General features: G+C 38.6%; 2 protein-coding genes and 2 non-coding genes across 5 annotated transcripts in view; 1 reads left to right on the top strand and 3 right to left on the bottom strand.

The window, feature by feature from the left end:
- Positions 1–26,897, bottom strand: part of LOC129761275 (uncharacterized) — a 543,642-nt gene that overhangs the window by 435,846 nt on the left and 80,899 nt on the right. The gene's annotated exons all lie outside the window — the stretch shown is intronic.
- Positions 1–26,897, top strand: part of LOC129761280 (uncharacterized) — a 237,918-nt gene that overhangs the window by 151,494 nt on the left and 59,527 nt on the right. The gene's annotated exons all lie outside the window — the stretch shown is intronic.
- On the bottom strand, positions 587–668 carry Trnas-cga (transfer RNA serine (anticodon CGA)). The gene has a single exon. It is a non-coding gene; the product is annotated as a tRNA-Ser (tRNA).
- On the bottom strand, positions 12,073–12,144 carry Trnat-cgu (transfer RNA threonine (anticodon CGU)). The gene has a single exon. It is a non-coding gene; the product is annotated as a tRNA-Thr (tRNA).

The following is a 26,897-nucleotide window of genomic DNA, read 5'->3' as shown; positions in this document are numbered from 1 at the left end:
GTATACATTTACATGCTACTGACCCGGTAAAAGAAACCCTATGACAAGCATAAAACAGGCACAAACAATAGATCACAACGGAAACTATAAATACTTCCCATCGCCGGCGACGGCAAACGACAACCGAAAGCCGTAACCTTGAAGGAATGGGAAAAAATGAAAAACATCGGAACAATTTACCACGGGCTTACTCGAACCAATACTTTTCTAGGTCAGCCGTCGCGTTAAGCACTTCACCACCACCGCAAGCCACAACAGTCGCAGCGGAAAAAAATGACAATAACAATCTCGTTTAAAAGTCACTTAATGGAACGACGAGTGTTTTTCCTCTCGCGTATTTCAACAATCTCGAATGCGGGGGTGAAGTGATAAAAAAAGCCATAAACGACATAAAGTGAACAAATGAATGTGAGAAAATAAAAAACCGCCATATTATGGAAGAAGACGATTCAGTTCTTCCCATAAACCACCAAGGCATGAATGAATGGAGATCCATTGGATTGGATTGGATCCACACGCAATGCAAGTTCATTACAGAGATAGGAAATTGATATGAATGTAATCCTTATAATATACAAAAAGTCTTCGCAGCCGGTAGGATTCGAACCTACGCTCCCAGAGGGAATCTGATTTCGAGTCAGACGCCTTAACCACTCGGCCACGACTGCCCCGATGAAGGGCGCCGGCACAAAAGAGACGAACTTACGCGTGACTTCGATAATCGATAATCAATCAATCGAGTTCAGATGTGAACGTAATGTGTCAGGTTGTGTAAACAGATTTTCTGGTTACAACCATAGAATTATTCTGTTTCATGAAACCATCAAATACGAGGGTCACTATTTATATTTCGGGAATTGGCAACACTGATGTCATGTGAGTCCATCTGACGGTTCCATCGTAAAGTTTGACATTTTTGACGATATACGTACTCAGAACATTTTGTCATACGGACGCTATTTGTTTATTTTGTATTTAGTTGAAAGTTTGGTCTCGGCAAAAAAATGGAACTGAATCGTGAACATTTTCGTGCGATGATTTTTTACGACTTTCGACGTGGATTATCACAACAAGAGTGCGTCAATCAACTTAATTTGACTTTTGGCGATGAAGCTCCATCAAAAACCACTGTGTATCGCTGGTATAGTGAATTCAATCGTGGTCGTAGTTCGCTGTCCGACGAGTTTCGTGAAGGTCGTCCAAAATCGACTGTAGTGCCAGAAAACATCGATGCTGTGCACGAAATGATTAAGCAAGATCGTCATGTAACCTATTGTGAGATTGAGGCATCCCTAAGCATTAGTTCCACCAGCATATATGTGATTTTACATGAACACTTAGTTGTGCGAAAATTATGTTCACGTTGGATCCCCCATAATTTGACAATCACTCAAAAAAAAGGCTCGTGTCGATTGGAATAAATGCTTTGAAAATTGGTTTAAGCGCATGCAAAAGTGTATCGATCATCGTGGCGAGTACTTTGAAAAACAATAAAAATATATTCGCAGCTTAACTATTTGTTTTTGTTCCTATTCCCGAAATTTAAATAGTGACCCTCGTATAACAGATCACACCACATCTGCCCTGCAAGCAACTGCCAATAATCACGCTTCGACACGCTCGAATAAAGTGTTATAAATTGCTTTCTACTTTTGATGATAAGAAGTTTCGATCATCAATTTCTCAACGCCCTGCTCGGCTGCGTCTTGGCGCGAATTTCCGCTGAAGTAATTCGCCAACAAACTGGCAAAAAAAAAAGCAGTGATTGGTGTTTGTTTTGATTTTGCTTCGCCGTACCTGATGGGTGACCTTGTCTGACACTTACTTTATTATACCAGCACGCTCCGGTAAATTTATTGGCACAATAATACCCCGCGTGAACTACACGAGAACTCGTTAATCAACTTTGACGAGATACGCGGCTTGAGTGAATAATGACAGAAACATGACGCCCTACGCTAACACGAACTCTTTGTATAAAACCTTGCATTTCATATTTTTGCTTTTGATATTTTGATAATTGAGCTGTTTTTTACTCCCTCATATAATTGGTAATGATCGTTGTATGGAAATCATTTCCCCAGATTGAAGAGATCCTCATATTACTCTATTCCAAGTAAATTGTTGAACTGCTCCTTGAAATTTGGAAAACACGGCAGTTCACCACTACCCAGTTAGTGCTTCGAGATATCCCAAGAGTTTTTAATTTTTTAGACAAATTAATTCCCAACGGTCTTTTTCAAGACCAAAGATCCTGAGCTATCATCATCGAGGCTTTCTTCAGCCAAAGGAACCGTCTTTCCTGGCAATGGTCAGAGGCATCAGCGTCGATTACATGCTTAGCTAGCGAAGAGCGATGCAGCAAGCTTTATCAAACGTTACGTCTCTAACGGTCAAAAACCTTTTCCGAAGATTTTAATTCAAACTTGAAACGGTATCGTAACACAGACGTGACTCCGGGTCCCTCGCCACAAGACGAGTATTATGGCTACGATTCGGACATCGATAAAAATCTAGCGTATTGTTTGACAGACATACGATTGAAAAATTTTCAATTAATACCTCGGTGTCTAGTTTTTAAATAGAGAAATTCCACGCCGAATCGTTCACCCACTGATTGTTCAACATTTCACATATATCCACAAAATTTCATGTTTCAATATCGCGTGATCAATTTCATTTTAAACTATTTTTATAATTGGGACGCATCGAAAAATTTTTTTTTTGAAAATCTGGCCAAAATATGATCTTCGACGGAGCTGTTGTAATCTACTGGATTACACAGAAAAATAATTTTGATACAGGTCGGGCTCGATTTTATGTGAGCAGATTATATACAACTTTGGACTCGATTATATACAGTTTGAAAAAAAAATTTAAATATTCTAAATATGACTTATTTCAACCCTCTACAGCCCAAGGCCGTAGCGGCTTCGCGGATTCTCTTTTCAAATTATTCAGACATTATTTTCAAAGTTCACCCCCACTAGAACGTCCTTAGAATATTTTCATCTATCACACATACAAATTGTTTTTATGCTGGCAGCTTTCTGCTAGGAGTATTTTGTGTTTAAAATCGGAAATTCGAGATAAAAGTGGAGTAGGTTTTTTAAGAAAAATAAAAAAATTGGTCGGTAGAGGGTTAAGAAAGAATGTAACCTCTCAACGTTAAGGTGAAATTTAAGTGGCTATTACATGTATAGTGTGGTAAAAGACGTGATTTTCGAAGATTTTGCTTGCATTTTCACCAGGAAATGTTTAAATCGATATTGCAGCCGAATTAAGAAGCATAGAAGTTGAGTGTCAACGAACAAATTGTAAAACGATTAGAAAGCTTCAATTTAATTGATAAAATCAAGTTTAATATAAATTTTCAGGACAAAGTTAATAATAACACATTAAAAATTATTAACTTCCAAGTTTTTCACTTCCAAAATGTCATTAAAGTCCACTAATTTAGATGTTCCACTACTATACCCTGTACTAAAATTTCTCATCTTTCAAGTGAAAGCAGAATCGTCTTCAGTAGCGTACTTTTTAATGTAGAGCCAGTTCGAGGCAACCGAGTCCAAAACAAAAAAAAAGTTCTATAACTCTGTCATTGTTGAAATTCGAACATACGCGTATAAGGATTTTTTTCATCAATTATAATCATCCATCACCTCTTGAGATTTTCTGGAAAAAAAAATATTTTTTTCATGTGAGAGGTGTTTTCTGACTTTAGGGGATGAATCAAACATCAAATTCTTCAAATTTATATTAAAAAAACCAAAAATACATACATGAAAAACGAATTAAAAAATTTTTTTTGGACTCCATTATATACAGGATTCGTATATAATCGAAATCAGAAAACAAAAAAACAAATAAAATGTTTCGCTAAAAAATAGACAGTTAACGTACAGTTCAATAGTAAGAAAATCCCCTCAGAAAAGTTAGAAAATTTTTAAATAATTTTGAAATAGTTTAAATAATTCTTAAATTTTTACCAAAAAAATTAACTAAACCCCAGCGAAATTTTGATTAAAGAGAGAAATGTAGAAAATCAATTTTTCATTCGCACTTCAAATAATAAACATAACGCTGAAAATAGTTTTAAAAATTTTAATTCGTTTTCCTCAAAACGTAGAAATTCTATCAACAATTATCGACAATTATAGATAAATTTCATCCCAACTCGACTAGCCATTAGCAGCAACATCTCAGATTGCAGTGAAACGTTTTGGTCATGACATTGGTCATTCAAACAACTTTGCATACTTGAAATCTTCGAAAAAGAAGTAGACTACTTGTTCAATTTTTTCTCTTTCTCTTTATTTTTTACAAAAATGTTCAACTCAAAAACTGTAATATCTACAGCATTTTGTTGTTGTTGTTGATGTTAGAAAAAACTCTTTCCCTGTGGAAGTGCCAATCTTCCGTTGTATAGGTGACTTGTTGAGAATTGTAAGGAATATTCATATCTTTTTTTTTAGAATTTAAAAAAAAATGAGGATAATTAATTTTAATTTTCAAAACTTTTTTTTTCGATGAAATTTATGAAAATTAAAATTATTTTCTACATTACATTCTCTAACCAACATTTCGTAGGTCTTATAGATTTTGAGTGATTTTTTTTGTAATGTTGAGTTTTTTTCAATTTTTTATTTCGAAAAATTTGATCTCAAAAATATAGGATCTACCAAATGTTGGTAAGAGAATGAAATCTAGGAAATTATTTAACTTGGAATGATATCCGTCTATATTAATAGCCCACACAATTACCAACAAGTAATCTATACATTGGAAGATTGGTACTTCTACGAGGAAACTGTTTCAACAACTTTTCATGTTTTCTTTGAAAAAAATACAGCATGTAAAGGTTGTTGTTTGAAAAATTGTTTTCCCGTAGAAGTGCCCCCATTTCGTTGTGTGGATGATTTGTTAGTTATTGTATGAGCTTTTCACATGATTTTGTTCAGCATTTTTAAAAATACGCGTTTTTGTGAAGAATGATTTTTTTTCAGAAAAAATGCATTCAAAAAGTACTTTTTTTTTGGGTTTTTTGATATTTGTCAATGAAACTAAACAATTACCTACATTTTATTCTGTGAAAACAAATTGTTTAGGAAATATTTGTTATAAAGATTTTTTTTTCTAACTTTCTTAGAAATGTATCTCCAAAGCTATAGGCCATAAAAATACTTTTAGTATTTCAAAAGATAAGATTCATTTTTCTTAAAACCGTATTTTTCATATTTCTAATATTTATAATTATATTTCAATAATTGCATGACCAGCTACAAAAATATCTAACTCAAGAGCTTTAAGACCTACGAAATTTTTGATTAACACTAGATTGCTCAATCAAGTCATTTTGACTGCTTATCAATTTCAATTAGAAAAATATTCATAACACAATTTCATAAAGAGTTGTGATTTTCTATACAACTTATCAATACGTTTATTAATAAGTTGTACAAAAAGCCACAACTTTTTGGGACATTGTGTCATTATGTGTCATAATTATTTTTCTAGTTTAAATTGAAAAGAAGTCAAAATAACTAGCTCGGGTAATCTAGTGTTGAAGAAAGAAATGTAGAAAATTGTTTAAATTTACATTATTAGTAAATTAAAGAAAAATAATAAGAAATAACACAGACAAAAGTTTTAAAAATTTAAATTCGTTTTTTCTCAAAATGTATTTTTATTATTTCTCAAATCAATTATATGGATAGCCCACACAATAATCAACAAGTCATCCATATATTGGAAGAAGGGTCCTACTACAAAAAAAAACATTTTTAAAACAACCTTCTTATTTTTTTCTAGAAAAAATACTTCTATTGTTTAACTCGTAACATTTTTCTGTGTAAAATCTGGCAATTGAAATCAGCTGCAAACTTTTTTCCTATCTGTCCTATCATCTTCTTCCTATATGTCAAGAACATGTCAATTCCAAGAATTCTAACACGAAAGGGTTAAAGTACAAAATAGTTTTGCAGGAGTCTCCATGCAAAATGTTAAATATTTCAAAAGCTAGCGCTAGCGCTATTATGACTTTAACAAAATGAAGATTGATCGCGAGTCATTGTTAAAGAAACATTTTTCCCTGTAACATGCCCTCTTCTGATGTGTGGATGACTTGTTGGTTTTTGTGTGGGATATTCATATATTTCTTTTTAAAATAAAAAAAACGTTTTTGAGAAAAATGAATTCTAATTAAAAAAACAGTGTGAATTGGAAAAAAATTGTTAAATTTTTTCTATGAGAAATTAAACTATTTTTATACATTTACTTCTTCGACCAACATTTTGTAGGTCGTCTTATTTTTGAGTAGGCAATTTTTGCAAACATTTGAAAAAACTTTCACTTTCACGCCAATTTGAAAACCTAAACTAAACTCTCGGTCTCGGTAAATAAGAATACAAAATACAAAATCGTAAATGAGAATACAAATCGCTAGTGAAATTACTACACCCAATGCAAAGACGTAGCTTACGTTGCAATATTATCCTTCTTTGGCACTATATTTGTATGTTGAGCGAGCGATTTACGTTCCCCACCCACAAGTGCTACGCAACGTTGTTGATGGATAACATTCTCAGCCTGGAACATACATTATAGAAATTTAAGAATGAACTTCTCATATATATTTGTGGCACTGACAAGCGTCTATGATTTGTAGAGCAGCCAATTTCAAAAATGTCAAACCACTCTTACTCAAATTGATCATTACTGTTGTACTGTTGACGACTCGTTGTCTAGAGTCATCGTACACAGATAACTACTCCGGTAGTAGCTGTAAAATTACGTTCGTCTAGAGCAGGGGTTCTCAAAGTGGTCGATATCTATCGCTTGGGGTCGATATTGATATCCCAGGGGTCAACATAACCGAAATCTGATTTTGGTGGTCGACCAGGTCTAAAAACCGACCCCTATTAATTAATATTTGGCTATAGGGGTCGGTGGTATCACTTCGTTCTGGAAAAGGGGTCTTTTGCCCGAAATAGTTTGAGTATTCCTGGTCTAGAGTGACACAGTGGTGAACGGCGCAAACCCACATAACAAATGCATGAGCAAATGCCATTTACAAAATCCTTTGACTGCGCGCTGGCTAGAACGAGACTGTGTGATAGGAACCACGAATCGTTTATTTGATACCAAATTAGTTATAAACGGGCGCTCCAATTGCAATATTTCCTTTCTCGACTGTAGAACGAACACTGCATTTGCATTCCGAGCGAGCGGTTAAAGCACAGAAATGCCCAGAACAAACAAATGGGTAAATGGGAATGTTCCAGTTTTCGTTAATTTGAGCTTTTTGAGATTTAGGGGATTGTAATGTATAGTATATCAAATAAATCTGAATTTTTTCCTTTGAAAATCCCAATTCGGTTGGTATACAAATAATCGGAATCCGCGTGCTGCAAAATAGTTATTAACGTTAAAACTATTTAATAAAAACGTGATCTTGGATCTGATTTGGCACCCCTACTGAAAGACGTTAATGTCATACGTTTAAAAACCTGAAACGATATGAGGTGAGATGAGTTGCCTACAAAATATGATAAAAAGCGTCACACAAAAAAAAATCTGTCAACTTCTTGATCCGTATGTCAGAAACTGGTCAACTGAGAACGTCGAAGCTTCAAAAATACTTCAAAATACTCAGAACTTAATCTTTTTTGCTCATCTGTATTATAGTGACTTTCAACACTTTTGGCTGGTTCGTCACTTTCACTTCCATTTTTGTCGGGAGTGAGAATTAAACTCGTGACCTTCAGCGTGAGAGGTATGGATGTTAGATTCTTGTATTTTATGAGATATTCATATGATGCTCTTATCAAGTAAAAATTTTAACTCTATGTGATCTCATGAAAAAGGTAATGACGTCGCTGTTTTTATATTTCGCATGAATTATTCCATGCTGCAGTATGGATTCTTAGTTTGTGATCATGTTGTTGAATCAATCCAAACGGCACAGAAAATATGTGTAAGAGTAATGTTTAATCAGCCATTCCTAAATCCTACATCCTACCCCACATAATTATTCCCATTTTATCCATTTTATATTTTATATGTAAAGTTGTTCGCACTTTAGCCCAAACCTTTGGGGACGATTTGAACTACGAATTTTGAAGATAAAACACGTAAATTTATTTTTGAGAAAAACATCCAGTTATTTTGTCAATAAAAATCCACCCTCACTGTCAGAACTATTAATACAGGGTTTTCCATTTCGGGCTTACGAAAGTATACAGCCCTGCGCTGACAACCGTTTGACATAGCTGTCAACCAAAGCGTCATATCGTTAGTTGAATGTCTGCCATTTTACAATATGGATCGTTTTAGCATCGCACAACGTGTTAATTTTGTTAAATTATACTATAAAAATGATGAAAAACCGGCAATTGTTTTTCGAGCATTACGGACGGATTTTGGTCGTCATGGACAGCCTACAGAGCACACAATCGCTAATGTAGTGCGTAAATTGGAACAAACTGGATCCGTAGCGGATATTGTGAAACCTGTGCATCATCGTAATGTGCGTTCGGCCGAAAATATTGCTGCTGTTGCTGCCAGTGTGGAGGATGACCCGAATGTTTCGATTCCACGGCATGCTCAGCAATTGGGCTTGTCAAACACATCATTGTGGCGAATTTTGCATTTGGACTTGCACCTACGTCCTTATAAAGTCCAACTGGTACAAAAGTTAGAGCGTGGTGACCATGGAATGCGTCGGGCATACGTCGATTGGGTGAACGAACAACAACAGCAGCAAAATGCTGAATTTTCGCATCAAATTTTCTTCAGCGATGAGGCACATTTCGAGCTCGGTGGCTATGTGAACACCCAAAATTTCCGTATATAGGGCTCAGAAAATCCACACGTGATTGTTGAGAGGCCATTGCATCCGCCAAAAGTCACTGTTTGGTGCGCATTATGGTCTGGTGGAGTCATCGGGCCGTATTTCTTTGAAAATGAGGACGGCGAAACGGTAACTGTGAATGGTGAGCGCATGTTAACCGATTTTTTTTGCCACAAATTGAAGATATGAATACGGATGACATGTGGTTTCAGCAGGACGGCGCCACGTGCCACACAACACGACCGAACATGGCCATATTGCGAACGAAATTTGAGGGACGCATAATTTCGCGTTTTGGTGATGCCAATTGGCCGTCCAGATCATGCGATTTGAGCCCGCTAGACTTTTTTTTGTGGGATTATGCGAAAGACCGTGTCTATGCCAACTCTCCGCAAACTCTTGTACATTTGGAAGACAACATTCGTGAAGTTATGACCGAGATACCGCCCCATATGTGCCGAAAAGCCATCGAAAATTACCTGTTCCGGATCAAGGTGAGCGAGGAAGCCCTAGGTGGACATTTGAATGATGTTGTATTTCACACATAATGGCATAAACCAAACTTTAATTTGAAATAAAAGTTTCATCGAAATTCGAATTCTAAGTGTGTTTCATTTGAATTTACTTTCGGAATTTAAAGTTGGAAAACCCTGTATATTAGCAGAGCGCAACATAAAGATTGCTTTCAAACTGAATATTTTTTATAGAATTTGAACTCATTTTGACCAGTTATTTATAATACAAACCATCACTTAAGAGGATGGATGGCATTGTAAAATAACCAGAGTATTCAACAGAGAGGAGAATATGTAAAAAAAAATAACGAAATGCGAAAAATAATTAATAATGAATATATTTTATGATTATTATTAAGCAGCTGATCCGGCGAACTTCGTTCCACTTAAAACTATGCATGTTTGATACAGAAAAGTAAATTCCACCTGAGAATTTATTGCCATTTTCGCTTCACACCAACGGAACACAAAACATAATTCCGCAAACGCGAAATTCAACTGAGCGAACAATGATGTTATTGTAGAACATATGCGAATTATTTTTATTTTCGAACTATCTCTCGAAGCTTTTCAAAGATTTCAATATTTTAACCATAACATAACACTGATCTACGGGCAGAGATAAATACAACCAAATAAAGATAGCTCAAATCGGATGATTTCTATTTCGGGTTTACCAACTCATAATTAAACGACGACGCATCTCCAGGGTTTACATGGGAAATTTTCGACATCTTATCTATCCGCCAGCGGTGGCAAAGGTGTCCCAAACTATCATTCTTCTTTTCATGACATTTATGAGCATTGAATGTGCGGAAAAAAAGTATTCATGATGAATTTTCTCACCAATGTAAACACTGTGCAAATATGAAGTGAATAATATATTTGCACTTCAGGGTTAAGGTTAGGTCGCAAGCGAAGACGCCGAGTACTTAATACCTGACGGAAACTGGATATAATTACATTGCGTCTATTGTTCCGATTGCATTGAACAATGCGAATCGGCTCTTAAATGGTGGAAATATTTCAGTGAATGTTTAAACGGTTAAGTGACAAAGATTGTTTTAATTGTTTTCCTTGGGATGAAATTAAGATGACAACTTATGGCAATTCAGGGTGCAGTCAGATCATTCAACATAATTTCCGGATACCACTCACCCCCAACATCCTCTCCCAGAGGCGAATGTATCTCAAGTAATAATAGAACGAGAATTTCCCACACCGGTTGGGTGCAAGACAGCTCAACTTTTGTCCATCGCTTGCTGAAAAAGTTCATCCACGCGGCAATTAATTACATATTGTGTTACAGTTTCCGCGTTTTGCTTGAGTACCTTTCTTCAATAGGATCCACACGCTGGACGTTGCCGGAAAAACTTTTCGTTCTGCACAGTCATCGTTTTCCTTTATTCTTTTATTCTCGCCCTAAGAATAAAAACCCGTTGCACGAAAATGTATGCAAAATTAAAATGAACAGAAAACCATCAGGACCACATCTTATACTTGGACTAATTCCCGCGGACAAGAAAGCGATTAAAATAAGCATGGTGGGAAAATGGACCAGACAAGGGGAGCGCGTTCGCGCGCGGTACGTGAAATCATAAAGTTTAACGTTAATTAACTTTTAAAAGCATTTCATGGCTTAAAAAGCGTCAAAGAAGGTTGTCTGCCGTTTCCGATTGAATAGGGTTAGGGTTAGGCGGTGTTCATCTGTAAAACCGGTAACAAATATTTAGGACCTTCGATAAATTTGGGAATTTTAACAACAATTATATAGATCTCCGAAAGCGACTGTATTCTTATCGAAATATTTGACGATTTTGCTCGAATCCTACATGGAATAACAAGTGTTTGATCTGAAGTGAAAAGGTAAAGGTCTTACATGATTTAGATTGGAACAATTGAGCGTGATTATCGAGTGCACTATCAGAACCATAAACTCTAATCACATTTACAGTCGTCTGAATTGTGTATTCTGATTCATCGAAGTAAATCTTCAAAAATGTAGATAATGTATAGCTCGAGATGCGAACTCTAATAAATTCGCTACGAACGGTTTCTGGATAACTCTATTTTTTAGCTAAAAACCCGACCTGCGACTTGCAACGTTCCAAAAAAATGCAACGACGGCAAGGGAAAGGTGCGAAGTAGCAAGAAAAAAATCACACTTTTTTACAGCGTGCGAAAAAAAAATCGCCCCGGAAGGATAACCCATTCTCGATAATGGGTTGACACAAAGGCGCGATTTTTTTTCTTCCTTTTCGTTTCTAGCTCTCCACAAACTTCCCGTTTGCAGAAGAATTGAGTGGAAAATCTGTCCACATCGCACGACAGGCTAGCAAAAAAAAAATAAGCGCTGGTTTGGGAGAAAGCTAATTCGATAATATATTCATGAAGGAAATAATTCAATTCGCGGGCGCCACGTTCGAAAATTTGCATTTCTTTTTCAGCGCGCGTTCTAGCCTCTTTTGAGGTCGAGGAACACGGGTTCGGAACAATTGAGTCGTTTTATGAGCAGAGTGCATTGTCATGTCACCGTTGATGGCGGCGGTCAGATGGATTATGAATTGTAACGCGGATTATGAATTTTAATGCTGGAATTAGCAAGCATTTCTCATGTTCTAGTCAGTTGTAATAATCCATGCATTGATTCGCTCGCTTGATCACCAATAAAATATATTCCGATCTACGAGAGAGTTCGAAGATCGATGCCTCCTGTGAGGATTGAACTCACGACCGCTGGTTTACGAGACCAGCGCTCTACCACTGAGCTAAAGAGGCGCGGACGGGAGGAGGGTGCTTAGAACGCTTGCGCTGGAGTGACGCGTATCTTCCAGTTCTTCCCGTTCTTCCCCTTCTTCCAGTTTTCGCTCTCACTCCCCTAGTTCTTCACTTCGCGGTTTCACAACTACCATTCATGTGGACAGATTTTCCGCCTCTGACCTTTCTTGTGTGTGGAATCGGGATCTGGAAGCCAGGATTGATTTAGTTTCATGAATTATTCTTTCTGTTGTTAACAATGAATCGACTCAATTTGTAGAATTGTTTGGACAATATATGGGACTTTTTCCATCTATGTTAATGAAAATATGTGTTAGTGATCGTTTTTGTTTGATGGTTGTTTTTTTTTCTCGGAAATTGCGTTGAAGCTACAGCCTGCCGTTCTACGCATAGTTGTCCTATGTTCCTAAATCAGCAACTGAGAAAAACGCAATCAAAATTTTCTAACGTATTTGTCTACCAGAAGCTTAAAGCTTCTGAAATACACTGGGTTTTTTATAAGGCGAAAACTATTGTTTGATGTAATGTGAAAAGATTTCCTCAATTGAATCAATCAGTCTTAGTTACGGGCTTAAAAATTCATGATGAGACAGTTATGCCTAGAATATCAACATGGGACGATTGAACTTGATGTTGTTTTCTGAAATACTGGAAACAAACAATACGTTTTTTTGTGTTTCCCGAAAGAGTATGCATAAAAACATCGTTTTATGACGAACGGGGGGTGTTCTGCAATTCCTTTGCTGAATCTAAATCTCATTGTTATAAGACGTTCACTAACAAAGTGAACACGTGTTCTGTTAAACTTTTTTTATTTGTTTGAAAATAAATTCGTTCTTTCAAATCAGAAATGACTGCATTAGCCCTGTTGGAAGCGTGACATGAAATTCTTGTACTTGAACTGATTCATTTATTATGGATCTATAAAAAAATACATGGTGGTACAGTTATGCTTAAAATATCAACATGGGACAATTGAGCTTGATGTTGGTTTTAGAAGCTGTGAGCAAACTATAAGTTTCTTTGTGTTTTCCGGATGATTAGACGTAAAAACATCGTTTTATGGAGAAAAGTGAAAATAAATAAATAAATGATGATGATGGTCCCGCCTCCTTCCCCTACAGAGGTTTGAGCAAGACGAGTTATCTAAAAGATAATTTTTTTTTTCAACATTGAAATCAGTTTAGCAAACATGAAAAAAGAACTGATTTTATTTACAGATGTAAGTTCAAAAAATTGCAATGTCCAAAAAAGCCAATACTCAGTCATGTCCGCCACAGAGCCGATACGGTCCCGACGAGGCCCTGCAGCCAAGTGGTCCATCAGAGCACAAGTCCAACCGCCAGCCTTGTTTTAGATTGACTGTGAATACCCTCATTCAGAGAAATCGAGAAAATTTCCTTTACGAAAAATTCCTAGACCGGCACTTGAAAAAAACTTTCAATTTAATATCCTTTATATCTGTGTCTCGCGCGCGACGCTCAAACTTTTGTAGACTACTTTTATTTTTTTTTTAAACTAATACAACTATAAGAACGACAAAATAAAAATAAAAATAGTTCATCATCACCAAGATCATGACAGACATAATAGAGATCAATACAAATTTGAAAAAAGATGATTTAAAAAAAAATTAAATAATCTACATAATATAATCCGTTCAAAAAAAAACTTCGTCAGATTCATTGAAAATATTGAAAACAAACTGCAAAAAAATTGTCCACATTAAATTATCCGTTCGTATAAAACTTCGTCAGTAAAGCTCTTCGTCATAAAAATAAACAAAAACTCGTTCAGCTGTTAAGAGAACACAGCTTTTACATGTGAAATACAGTGCCTCTTAAATTCTGTAAGTGTTGTTGCGCATTTAATATGTCTTGGCATCGAGTTGAACACATTTATTCCTTTGAAGTACAACGAATTTTGTGAAGCACATGACAAGAAATTAGGTGTTCTTATTTCATTCGCGTTTCTAGTGTTATAACTATGAAAGTCACTTCCTCTTTCAACTCGATCACACAAATATCGAGGCAGCAAACCGTTAATTACTTTAAAAATGAACACCATAGTTAAATAAACAATTCTTTGCTTCACGGATAACCATTGCAGAGCGTCCAACATTAAAGATGAGGAAGTGAATCTGTTACATTTTAGTATTAACCGCATTATTTTGTTTTGCAAGCGCTGTAATCTCGATATTTGTGTGTCATTGGCTAAAAATAAAATGGAAGAGCAAAAGTCTAAATGAGGAGAGATGATTGATTTGTATAGCTGTATTTTGCTGCAAATAGTTAAATCGTTTTTCAATCGACATAAGATTCCATACTTCTTGGCAATTTTCTAGATGACATTGTCAATGTGAGTGTTGAACTTGAGTTTGTCATCAATAATCACGCCAAGATATTTAATGTTCCGAACTCGATCAATAGTCTCATTATCAATAACGATGGAGACGTTTTCATTTAAACGATTTCGCGAGATTACCATATATTTAGTTTTACTTATGTTCAATTTCAATTGCTTATACTTCAACCATCTACTTAAAGAATGTAAATCTCCATTCAAATGTAAAACGACCTGATCTAAATCATTAGCTGCAATGAATAACACAGTATCATCTGCAAAAAGATTGATATCACAAAATCGTAAAACTCTTCGCATGTCATTGATATACATAATAAATAAAAGGGGCCCTAATACACTTCCCTGAGGTACTCCAAGATTATTCCCTAGGGGATTCGAAATTGTATCATTAAAAATAGTCCGTTGAGTTCTGTCATTTAAATAGCTTTCGAACCATTTATATGCAGTACTCGTAAATCCAAAGCGCTTAATCGTGTTCAACAACAAGGGCCTAGAAATTGTTTCGAAAGCGCGTTTTAGATCCAAGAAAACAGTAATTATGGTATCTTTACATTCTAATTTCTCTTTCCATTTTGCTAACACCAAGTTCAATGCGGTTTCACAGGAATGTCCTTCCCGATATCCCGATTGTTCTGGTATTAGCAAAGCATTGCAATTTAAATATTCCAGCAGCTGGCCTTTAACGACTACTTCTAATATTTTCTCTAGCGTGTGCAACATATTGATGGGGCGAAACTCTTCGGCTTTAATCGTTCCAGCAACCTTTTGAATTGGAACTATTAAAGATTTCCTTCCACACCTTAGGCACATGCCCAGTTAGCAAAGATTTATTACTAAGGTCCAGCAAGATGTGATCGATGACATGAAAGCAATCTTGAATAACTCTAGCATTGACATTATCCACTCCAGCCGTTTTTCCTAAAGAAAAGCAAATAGTTCTAAGTTCATTTAATGTAATTGGGTGAAAACTTTCAAATCTACAACTACTGTTAACCGGCTGTTTTATTTCATCAGGTTCATCAACCAATTCAATGGACTGATTGATCAATGAAACACTATTGACAAAATAATCGTTAAACTTAGATGCTATAGCCTGTTCAGACAGTTCAAGTGTGCCATTAAAAGTTATGGACCGCGGTTTGCTATTACTAGGTTTTAATAAAGATTTCAAAATTTTCCATAACTCCTTGCTGTTGCTTTGATGCAGATCAATCTTCCTCTGAATATATTCACAACGAGTTTTCTTAATCGACTGTGAATATATATTGCGCGCGTTTGTGTACATATTCCAATGATTTCCATCATTTGTTCTACAAAATTTCTTGTACCATCTGTCTCTCTCACGTTTAAGGCGTAAAAGATCCAAATTGTACCAGCTGTTCGGGTTTTTCATAGGAACAATTTTTTGCGTAACAAGCCGATTTGTACACTCTTTCAGTGTATTAGTTAGAACAGCTGATGATTCATCTAAATTACCGACCTCTAATGGAAAATCCAGGCTTCTAACTACGAGATTCGAAACAGCATGCTTCGAATATTTCCTCCAGCATTTTAATTTCACAACATCTTCATTTACCACGAGATTATCTACAATATTGATAATTAAAGTCTCATGATCGGTTATTTTCAAATTGGTATCCGTGACTGTGTAAATAGTATCAAAATTAGAATAAACATGATCAATTAAAGTTTTACTGTGCCTGGAAATGCGCGTAAATTCATATACTGTTTGTTTCAAATTGAAGAAATCGGATACACGCTTCAAATGGTTCGAATTGTAGTCATCACGCCAATTAATATTGAAATCACCAGCTAATATATTCAATTTGCTAGAGTCAAGGAACATTTCAAGCCAGTTTTCTAAAATTTCAACAAAACGCAAGTCGCTTTAGCTGGGACTATGATACAAAACACCAAAATTACCCATCTTCATGCCATGTTCAACTGTAATGCCCAAGAACCAGTTACCATCAAACACTTCGTTGAGGCGAAGATTGACTTGAACTGATTCTTTGACATAAATAGCAACACCGCCAGTGTGCCTAGAATGTGATAAACACGCAGCAACATTATATCCCGGAATACTATACTGATCAAATGATTCTATTTCAACAATGTGTGTTTCAGACAAAAGGACTAGAAATGGACGCTTTTCCTCAACAATCTGACGTAACGCTACGTAGTTTGTTGACAGTCCCGCAATATTCAAATACAAAATATAATATTGGTTCACAATTCTTCTGGAACCTGGTTGCTATTTATTGAAATGCAAGCTGCTTTTTTTCAAATCAAAAAGTCTCTGATATACTAAACATTCAGAGCTAAATGCGGCATGATTGACGTCCAAATTCAATTTCCGTTCTTTATTCATTTTCAAACAATTAACACATTTCAACACAGTTGACTTGCATTCAGATGTCTTGTGTTTCTGACTACACCTTGAGCACGTTTCAAAATTTTGTTTGCAATCCGTGCTCTTGTATCCAAATTCTCCACATTTGAAGCATCTTAAAGGGTGTGTCACATCAAATTGCATCACGGAAAAAACGCTGTAGAAATTAAATTTTTAGGAGTTATATCTTCAGCTTTCGCTTATAATCAGATAAGAGTGTATAGATCACGTTGGCCATGCTTCACTGTCAATTTTTCGTAAATTTGGAAAAATGTCGTCGAACGAAAAAGAGCGTCGTGAATTAATCCTGTGCACTCATTTCGAGAATCCGGAGTTGTCACATCGGGACATCGGTAAGATGCTGGGAATCGTCAAATCCACGGTCAGCAGAGTACTAAAACGATACTTCGAGAACCTAACCATCAACCGGAAGGTGAAGAACGGCAAAAATGGATGCTCCGTCAGTGAAAAAGATCACAAGCGCGTAGTTAAGCAGTTTAGACGTGATCCGAGAAGTTCGGTCCGGGACGCGCCAATAAGCTGAATTTGTCAAGTTCATTCGTCCAGCGGACCAAGCAGCGGGAGGGCCTGCGTACATACAAGGTTCAGAAGGCTCCTAACCGCGACGAAAGGCAAAACATGATGGGGAAGACGCGAGCCCGGAAGCTGTACACCGAAATGCTGACGAAGCCGCATTGCCTGGTAATGGACGACGAAACCTACGTCAAAGCGGACTTTCGTCAGCAGCCGGGCCTGTTGTTCTTCTCCGCAGAGGACAAATTCAGTGTTCCGGAGGAGATTCGCAAGCAGAAACTATCCAAGTTTGCCAAAAAGTACATGGTGTGGCAAGCGATCTGCTCTTGCGGAAAGCGGAGCGCCCCCTTCGTGATGACCGGCACGGTAAACGGGCAGGTTTACCTTAAGGAGTGCCTACAGAAGCGATTACTACTACTATTGAAGCAGCACGAGGGCCCGACCATCTTCTGGCCGGATCTCGCTTCGTGCCACTATTCAAAGGACGTGTTGGAGTGGTACGAAGCCAACGGGGTCACCTTCGTGCCAAAGGAAATGAACCCGCCCAACGCGCCGGAGCTTCGCCCAATAGAGAAATATTGGGCGATTATGAAGCAGGCCCTCCGGAAGAACCCAAAAGTTGTCAAATCGGAGGCGGACTTCAAGAGTAAATGGATTTCTGTTCAAAAAAAACTACAACCTGACGTTGTACAGAACCTTATGGACGGGGTAAAGAGGAAGGTGCGAGCATACGGGCTTGGGCTCGAAGTATGAATAAAAAGAAAATGCCAAAAGTTGTTTAATAGTTTTTATTTTACTGTCTAAAATTTTCAAAAGGATCGGTCTACTGGGCGAATTTCTACAGCGTTTTTTCCGTGATGCAATTTGATGTGACACACCCTTTAATACATTAATCGCAGGAACTACGGAGCACCGATCGAACCCCACATTTACTTTTTTCGCGTTCAATAAACAGTTATATGTGTCAACATCTACTTCAATTACAGCAGTAAACTTATTGTAGGTGAAGCGTGGATTTTCGTACACATTTAAAACCTTTACATCTTTTATTTCTATGCCTTCATTCTGACTTCGGAGGTAATCAATGAAAACATCGGAGGAATGCTGATCGCTCATGCCCACGATTTTTAATCTGGGCACCGATATGGGAACAACAGCACTATACTTCTCACCCAAATTGCTTTCGATGTCATCTTTCACATTGTCTATATTAGCTCCAGTTGCACACTCAACAATGATGGAGCCATTTCTTCCATTTCTGAAATTACTAATTTTGTGTGTTCTTGGATCTAATTTTGTCTTCAATTCTTCCGAGTATCCTCGCAAGCTTGTTTGGACTCTTTAGGCTTGATTACAATAACCGGATGAGTCTTACGATTACTTTGCATGATACTAGTACTATTACTATAACCCATTATCTTATTGTTGTTAGAAGTGTTCGCACTTTTAACAACATCCGCAAAACTTATTTTATTTTGATGTACATTATAATCATCATTATTTTGAAATTTTCGTTTCTTACTTTTCGGAATATTCTGGTGCGATTCAGAATGAACTGTACCAGGTTCAATGAGCAAGTCATTCTTTGCAGCTAAATTATTTTGCGCGTTAATTGTTAAAATAGAACTAGTCATAGATTCGAATTTCTCACAAACCAATTTTTCAAGAGACCCATTTACATCTTGTCTCAATTCTTCCATACTGCACTTTAACGCGCTGTTTATCTGAGCAGCGATCTGATCTCGCATGCCCGTAAGCGAGTCAGAGAGTGAAGATAATTTCATCACCTCTTTTTCTATCTTACGCACATCCGAAATAACATCGCTCTGCTCACCACAACCCTGGTCCGATAGACAGTCATTGCATTTGAACAATACATTTACATTCTCCGTGATAAGCTTTGCCGTTGTTTTAGTAAGAGAAGTACAGCGGTAGTGGAACACACCGCTACACTTCCCGATACAGCAAACCGGCAAATCGCTTATTACAATCCCCAATTTACACAGAGAACATTCCATTGCCAATTCCAATACAGATTAAAGCGGGACGCTATTACACAACACAACGAACACCATACAGAAAAGAGAAATAAAAACAATACCGCCACAGCTGCTATATGAGAAAAATAGCACGCTGGGGCGAACGAGAAAAATTGAAATAAACAAGAATCAGCTGATGTGCCAGCTGTTCCTCTACTTAGCCTGATAAAAATACACAACGGGCACGCGATCGAAATATTCTTTCGCTGCACACAACAGTATTTCACACGTAAATTTTTTTTTCAACAATCACAGCACAAAGCACACTTGTATGTCTACCATGATCACAGAAAAGAGAAAAAGTTGTCAAAAAGAAACATAGGACAACTATGCGTAGAACGGCAGTGCAGTTATTATTATTAATATGATAGGGGAAGTGGGGGTAAGACGAACATGTTAAGAAGAACTTCATTTGTATCTTTGGGAACTCATGTTTTTTTAAATTTAAATGCAGTTTCATACAATTCAATATACTGTTTCTCGGTCTCGGTAAAATGTTTTACAAAAAAATGTTTTCCAATTTTTCAAGGAAATTAAAATTAAGCCATTCAAAATGCTTGATATCGAAGCCGCAAAAATTGCATTCACCTGCGGAATCCTGTTTGCTTTTCAGTTTTTGTTTGTGGTGCGTTGCCAATTCGCACCAGATTTTCTCTTTTCCACTCAGATACCCACCACAAAATAAAAACACCTTTGTTCCTCTATTTCGCTTGAGGTGGGTTCGATAATCAGCATTTTTCGCTTTCCACTGGGATTTGAAAATATACTTCTTCAAAAGGTGTGCAAATGCAGTGTTTGACCATTAGAATGGCAATGGATGTATGGAAAAATTTCATCATCAAATTTAGAGAACCGACCATGTACAATTTGTTTACTGCCCCAAAAAATGACCTGTGCCAAATTTCAGCTCAATCGGACATGATTTAGGGGTGCCTCAAAGCGCTCAAAATTTCGATTTTTTATCCTCGAAAATCTTCCAGGGGGGAGGAAAGAAAATTTGGAAAATCGAAAATTTTCTTTCAATTAATCAAATTCAAAATCAAAAAATCAAATCAACTTTTCTTTCAATTAATTCAAAATCAACCTATTTGGGAGCCTTAGGACTTAGGACTTATTACATGTGCGAAAAATTTGGATTTTTGGTTTTAAATTATCTAATTTCTGAAAAGACAAAACTCTCGCATACTAAACCGGCAGCCATGTTTTTTTTAAGTTTCGCAAGGTTGGCATGCTGGGGGCAACAAACATATTTTTTCCACTGGTCTCTTTAGTAGTCCAGTAGCTGTCCTCAAAGTGACTACTCTGACGACTCCGTCCATACCAGGATGCAGTTGAATGATGCAATCCATTTTCCAACGAGTTGGTGGTAAATTTTCGACCCACAACAATTTGGATTGGCGGTTGCCATCGTTTTGTGCGCCCCTGCAATTGTGCCAAATATTCCGTCCTCCATCTTTTCCAGAAACACTGCAAAATTTTCTGAGTTGCTTGCCACTGCTTGAGTCAGTTCATCGGAATATCGGTCACACTCATCTCTGGCAATTGTTGCAAGCTAGTCCCTATCAGAAAATGCCCTGGAGTGAGTGGTTCCAGTTCGTTTGGATCTTCGGACATTGGGATCAAAGGTCTTGAGTTCAGGCAACATTCGACCTGAACTAGTAATGTGCTCATGTCTTCGAATGACAACACCGAATCCCCTAAAACCTTCATTAGGTGAATTTTTGCTGATTTCACCGCAGCCTCCCACAAACTTCCAAAGTGTGGGGCACTAGATGGGTTGAAATGCCACTGAATACCCTCATTCGCACATTCTCTTGTTATTTTCTCTCGGTTATCAGTTCCTCTTAGAAATCTTGATAATTCCCCTAACTGGTTACGAGCTCCGACGAAATTAGTACCGTTGTCCGAAAAAATGTCCGAACATTTTCCCCTTCTTCCAACAAATCGTCGCAAAGCCTGGATGAAACGATCCGTAGATAGGTCAGTTACCATCTCCAGATGTACTGCCTTTGTACACATGCACACGAACACAGCGACATATGCCTTAGAAGCTGGTCGACGTGGTGCATGCCGTATGAAGACGGGTCCAAAGTAGTCTACACCCACCTTGATAAATAGTCTTCCGGGGGTCACACGCGCCGCTGGCAAATCTCCCATGAATTGCTGCATTTGAGTCGGCTTCAATCGAGCACAACGATTGCAGTTGTGATACACAAAACGGGCTAGATTCCGTCCTCGTAGCGGCCAATATCGTTGTCTCACTGTTGCCAAAAGCAGTTGTGGACCTGCATGGAGCAATTTCTTATGAAAATGTTCAAAAATCATCCTAGTTATAGGGTGCCGTGCTGGTAGAACTATCGGATGTGGAAAATCCCGTGAATTCTCCTTTTTTCCTTGTTGTTTCAAAATGTTCATCAACCGGAGCCAGTATGCGGTACGCCTCACCAGGTCCGTGAACGATGAAAACTTGCTGAGATACCAAACCGTGAAAGTATCCTGCTGCAATGTCGCGCAACTAACCGCTGACTGACGGAACTCTGCTTCTGCCTCTGTTGTTTTTGCTGGAACTGGATGAATCGGCCAGTGCCGTTGGGATTCTCGTAACCATGACGGCCCTTCCCACCAAAGATTGTTCCCAATAATCTCTTCAGGAAGCACGCCCCTTGAAATAAGATCGGCTGGATTCTGGCATCCTGGGATGTGGTTCCAGGTACGATTCTCCGCAGTCTGCTGTATTTTTGCCACCCGATTAGCCACAAAAGTTGTCCATGTGGAAGGGGTTGCCCTTATCCACTGCAGTACGCACGTTGAATCCGTCCAAAAATAAACCACTGGATTGATTTTGATAGCAGTTGAAATTTGCTCGGCTAGCTGCGTTGCTAGCAGCGTTCCGCACAACTCCAGTCGTGGAATGGATTGGGTTTTCAATGGCGCTACCTTGGATTTCGAGGAGAGTAGTGCTATGTGAGTTGTTCCCATCAAATTGCAACTTTTCAGGTAAGCACACGCTCCGTATGCTTTCTCCGAAGCATCTGAAAATACGTGCAGCTCAATGATGATTGGATCCGGTACCAAAACACAACGTTTTATGGAGATAGTGTTCAAAATGGGGAGTTGTCTGTGAAATTCTCGCCATTCATCTCTTGGTCTTGAGGGAATTGGACTATCCCAATCCAATTTCCTTCCATTCGCATCTTCAAATTTCCACAGTCGTTGCATAAAAAGTTTCCCCACTGTGATAACTGCGCCAACTAGTCCTAGAGGATCGAACAGTCCTGCGATAATAGATAATACCCTTCTTTTTGATAGCGTATCTGTTGGGTGTTGCTCCGGAACTGAAAACTGTAGTTTCAGTCCGTCAGTTTTTGGTAACCAAGTCAAGCCTAACATTCGCACTGCTGGGTCTGGATCAAGTTCAACATGATCCTGTCTTCCCAACGCTAAATCTTCCTCTGGTACACCATGAAGAACTTCCTCGCAGTTGGGAACCCATTTCCGTAGCTTGAAACCTCCACTTCTCATTGATGCTTCAAGCTGAACCCTCAAATCTACCGCCTCCTTCACATTATTCGTTCCCGTCAATACATTATCCATGTACACATCCTCGTTTATTGCCTTGGCTGCTTGGGGAAAGTTGGTTTGCTCATCATCCGCTAGCTGTTTGAGCGTCCGTGTAGCCAAAAACGGTGCGGGTTTCGTCCCGTATGTTACGGTGGACAGCTCGTACGTTCCAATTTCTTGCTCGGTGTCGGTTCGCCATAGGATACTCTGTAGCGGCTGATCCCCTTCATCCATGATGATTTGACGAAACATCTTCTCGACGTCTGCTACCAACATTATCCGTTTTGTTCGACAACGGAGAATTATCGATCGAAGATCTTCTTGGATTACCGGTCCCGCCAATAATGCATCGTTCAGAGAAATTCCACTCGAAGTCTTGCAGGATGCGTCGAACACCACTCTAAGTTTCGTCGTCGTACTTGTTTGTTTGGTTACTGGATGATGTGGAAGGTAACATCGTTTAATCAGATTATCTTGGTTCACGCGTACCCTACGCATGTGCCCCAGGTGTATATATTCCTCCATAAATTGGGTATATTGACAACGTAGCTCTGAGTCCCTTAAAAGTCTGCGTTCCAACCATTGAAAACGCCGTAGTGCTATGTCCCTAGATTCACCAATTTTATCCATGACATTCGCATCCTTTGGAAGAGAGACCTTATATCTTCCATTTGAATCTCTCCTAACCGTCCGAACGAACTGCTCTTCACACAGCGTTTCCTCTGGAGAATAATTATTTGGAATGTCCACTTCTTCACACGACCAAAATCTTGTCAACAGTTCTTCAAGATTAACCGTAGACGCGACGTTACAGTGATATGACGCGATGCTCGATGAGATTACTGTTCCCGCTACCACCCATCCAAATACCGTTTCCGAGAGCTTGGGTAGTCCATCCCCTAGATGGATTTCCTTTCCTGGTTTGAAAAAGGTGAAGAATTGCTGGATTCCGAGAATTAAATCTACGGATTTCGAAATAGCGAATGCTGGATCTGTTGGGGTTATGCCGTGTGGTATTTTCCAATTTGTGGTATCGATGCACGTAGATGGAAGATTTCCCGTGACTTTAGGGAGAATTAGGAATTCCAAGTTACATGAATACCCCCCTACCCTGGATCTGACCTCTGCCTTGACCGAATGCGTCACTCTCGTATTGACCTGACCGACACCTGATACTGCCACCTCAGCTCGATTACGTTTGATTCGCAAGAGTTGTGAAAATTGGTCTGACATAAAATTACACTCCGACCCCGAATCAAGTAGTGCTCTGGCTGGATACGTAATTCCATTCTCACCCACCACTAAGACTACCGCTGTAGCAAGTAATACGGACGATGTTCCCTTGGATGCTGTATTTGAGGTTACTACAATGGTGCCTGATGATGTGCTTGGTGTGTTATCCTCCACATTGTGTTGAAGTCCCTTGCTGCTGCTTTCCGTAGAGACCCTTATCTCCGACGTACGCTTAGCTGGTTGGACTTCTTCCGGCCGGAAGCATACTAAGGTATGATGCTTTCCCTTGCAATTACGACACACATATCGAGAATTGCATTCCGTGGCTTGATGCCCACGCCGGAAGCAATTACGACATAAAGCTAGGCTTCGCAATAGTTTATCGCGAGCTGATACAGGCAGGGATTGGAATTTCGGGCATTGGTATAATAAGTGGCTACCTGGACACGCTACACATTGCCCGCTCGAGGATTGCGATGCACTGTGACTCATTTGTGTCGGCAATTTTCTTTTCGGTTGAGGGACATAATTCAACTTTGGTTCGATGGATTTGGTTGGCAGCGAGCTTAGCACTCTTATTCTCTTCTGAAGAAAATCTGTTAGATCCTTCACTGTGTCCTGATCTATTGTTGCAGAATGCTCTTCCCAGCTTCTGCGGGTGGTTGGGTCCAATCGTGAACACAGCAAATCCAGCAGTAACAAATCCTTGTATTCGGCTGGCTGTATCAATTGATCCAGCGTTTGAAGAATGCGCTCAAAAGCCTCTAGCAGCGACTGAAGTTCCACGACCGACTCCTTTGCGACGTTAGGTAGGTTGAACAATGCATGCACTTGTCTACGCTTCAGTAATTTACTGTCATTATACCGCTTCATCACCGCCTCCCACGCAATCTTATAATTCGCCTTGGTGATAGCAAGTGAGTTTACCAATGACCTAGCCTCTCCTACTAAGCAACCCTTAAGATAGTGGAATTTTTCTACTTCTGGCAAGTCGGATTTACAGTGAATTAACGATATATAGAGATCCCTAAAACTCAACCACTCATCAATATTACCATCGAATGTTTGCAGTTTGATTTGTGGGAGCCTAACGCGTTCATAAGTTGAATGTTGGTTTTGTTCTATTCCGCGAATTGAAGGGTTCGACTTCACCTCCGGGTCCTTCACCTTCTCTAGTAGCAACGATTTTGTCTTAAAATATCTATCGCCGAATTCCGATCGTTTCGTGGGGTAGGTATCGTCAACTTCCTCGAAATCTTCGTGCATCTCGATGTCCATCGTTGCTTCGCTGATTTGTTCCCACAGTTCGTCAAGTTTATCCAAACGAACTGTCGCTTCAGTCGTTAGAGTGTCATCATCCATCGAATTGACGAAACGGCAAATATCGTTGAACATACCCTCCAGTGCCTTTAGTTTCGCCAGCAGCGCCTTGAGTGAATTGTTCCTCGTAGTTGGTGGCATGATTCCAAATTCCAATTGGGTTTGAGATATGGGAGAAATAAATTTGTGTAAAATCCGCCAATGGCCTAGCTTCGACTAGACATATACAATAGTACCACTGACCTTCACAAAAAGAAGCGTGTAGCGTTTCTTAATTGTATACGCTAACGTCGAACAAACTTCTAATATTCAATAACAGTGTGCCGGCTGAACATCGGAATCACATCTGCGGCTCCTCAATAGTCAAACGTGTAATATTTATTTTCCGAATATGTGCGCCCCTCGGTTACACGTCCAACGAAATGGTAAACAAGTGTCAAACCAGTACAAGTGTGCGAGATGAAAACAATTGGTGTAATATCAAAACGAACTCCAGCTTCGGCTGGACATATACGGTGGTGAACTGACCTTAATAAATAAAGGAATTCTATATGCGGGGATTTGCGACGGATTTTCCTGAATGAGCGGTGATAATGTGCGGTGCGATGCTCAATTCAGTTAGCTATTAGTCTTCTGTTCCTCAATGATGCCAATATTGTGGTACGACCCGGTGCATATATCGGTTCGACTTCGGTTGTGTGGGTGTTTTTACCGTGGAATAGAAATGTAAACAAACGGTGTAGATCCGACCAAAATGTCTCAGCAGCGGCTGGACATAAACTTGTGTATATTTACCTGGACAAACCAGGAAAATATTCCGGTTTGAAAACAAGAGTGTTGTGGCAGCAATAGCAGTGAATGAATTGTTTCAACTCGTCGTTGACCTTGGCTCAATGTGATGACGATATGGTATCAGCATAAATCGATTGTGTTTAGTGGTGTGCGTAGACTTCGTAGGATTCCCACTGTTGTTTCTCCGATTGATTGATGAAATGTATGCCGTGATAAAATGGTTTGACGTGTCGGTATGGTATCGCTTCAAGTTCGGTCTCGAATGATATTTCGATTCGTCTCCGTGGATTGTGAAGGCGGATAGAAGAAGTAAAATCGAAAATGTGTGTAGTGGTCCTGATTTGCCCAGCAACAGCAGGACATATAATTATTAGTTGTTTACCTGGACGGGCCAAGATAATTTGCCCAATTTAATACGGTGTGAATCCTTTTGCAGTTTATTGTGTGCCTCGATGTGAATTAGCAGATGGCAGTAAAGTTTTGTGTGAGCGTGATGGCGATTCCGTTGGTTGCAAAAT

The sequence above is a fragment of the Toxorhynchites rutilus genome, chromosome 1, assembly GCF_029784135.1.
Source record: "Toxorhynchites rutilus septentrionalis strain SRP chromosome 1, ASM2978413v1, whole genome shotgun sequence".
NCBI lineage: Eukaryota > Metazoa > Arthropoda > Insecta > Diptera > Culicidae > Toxorhynchites > Toxorhynchites rutilus.
The sequence above is the reverse complement of the archived record's forward strand: the minus strand, read 5'-3'. Positions and strand labels throughout refer to the sequence as shown.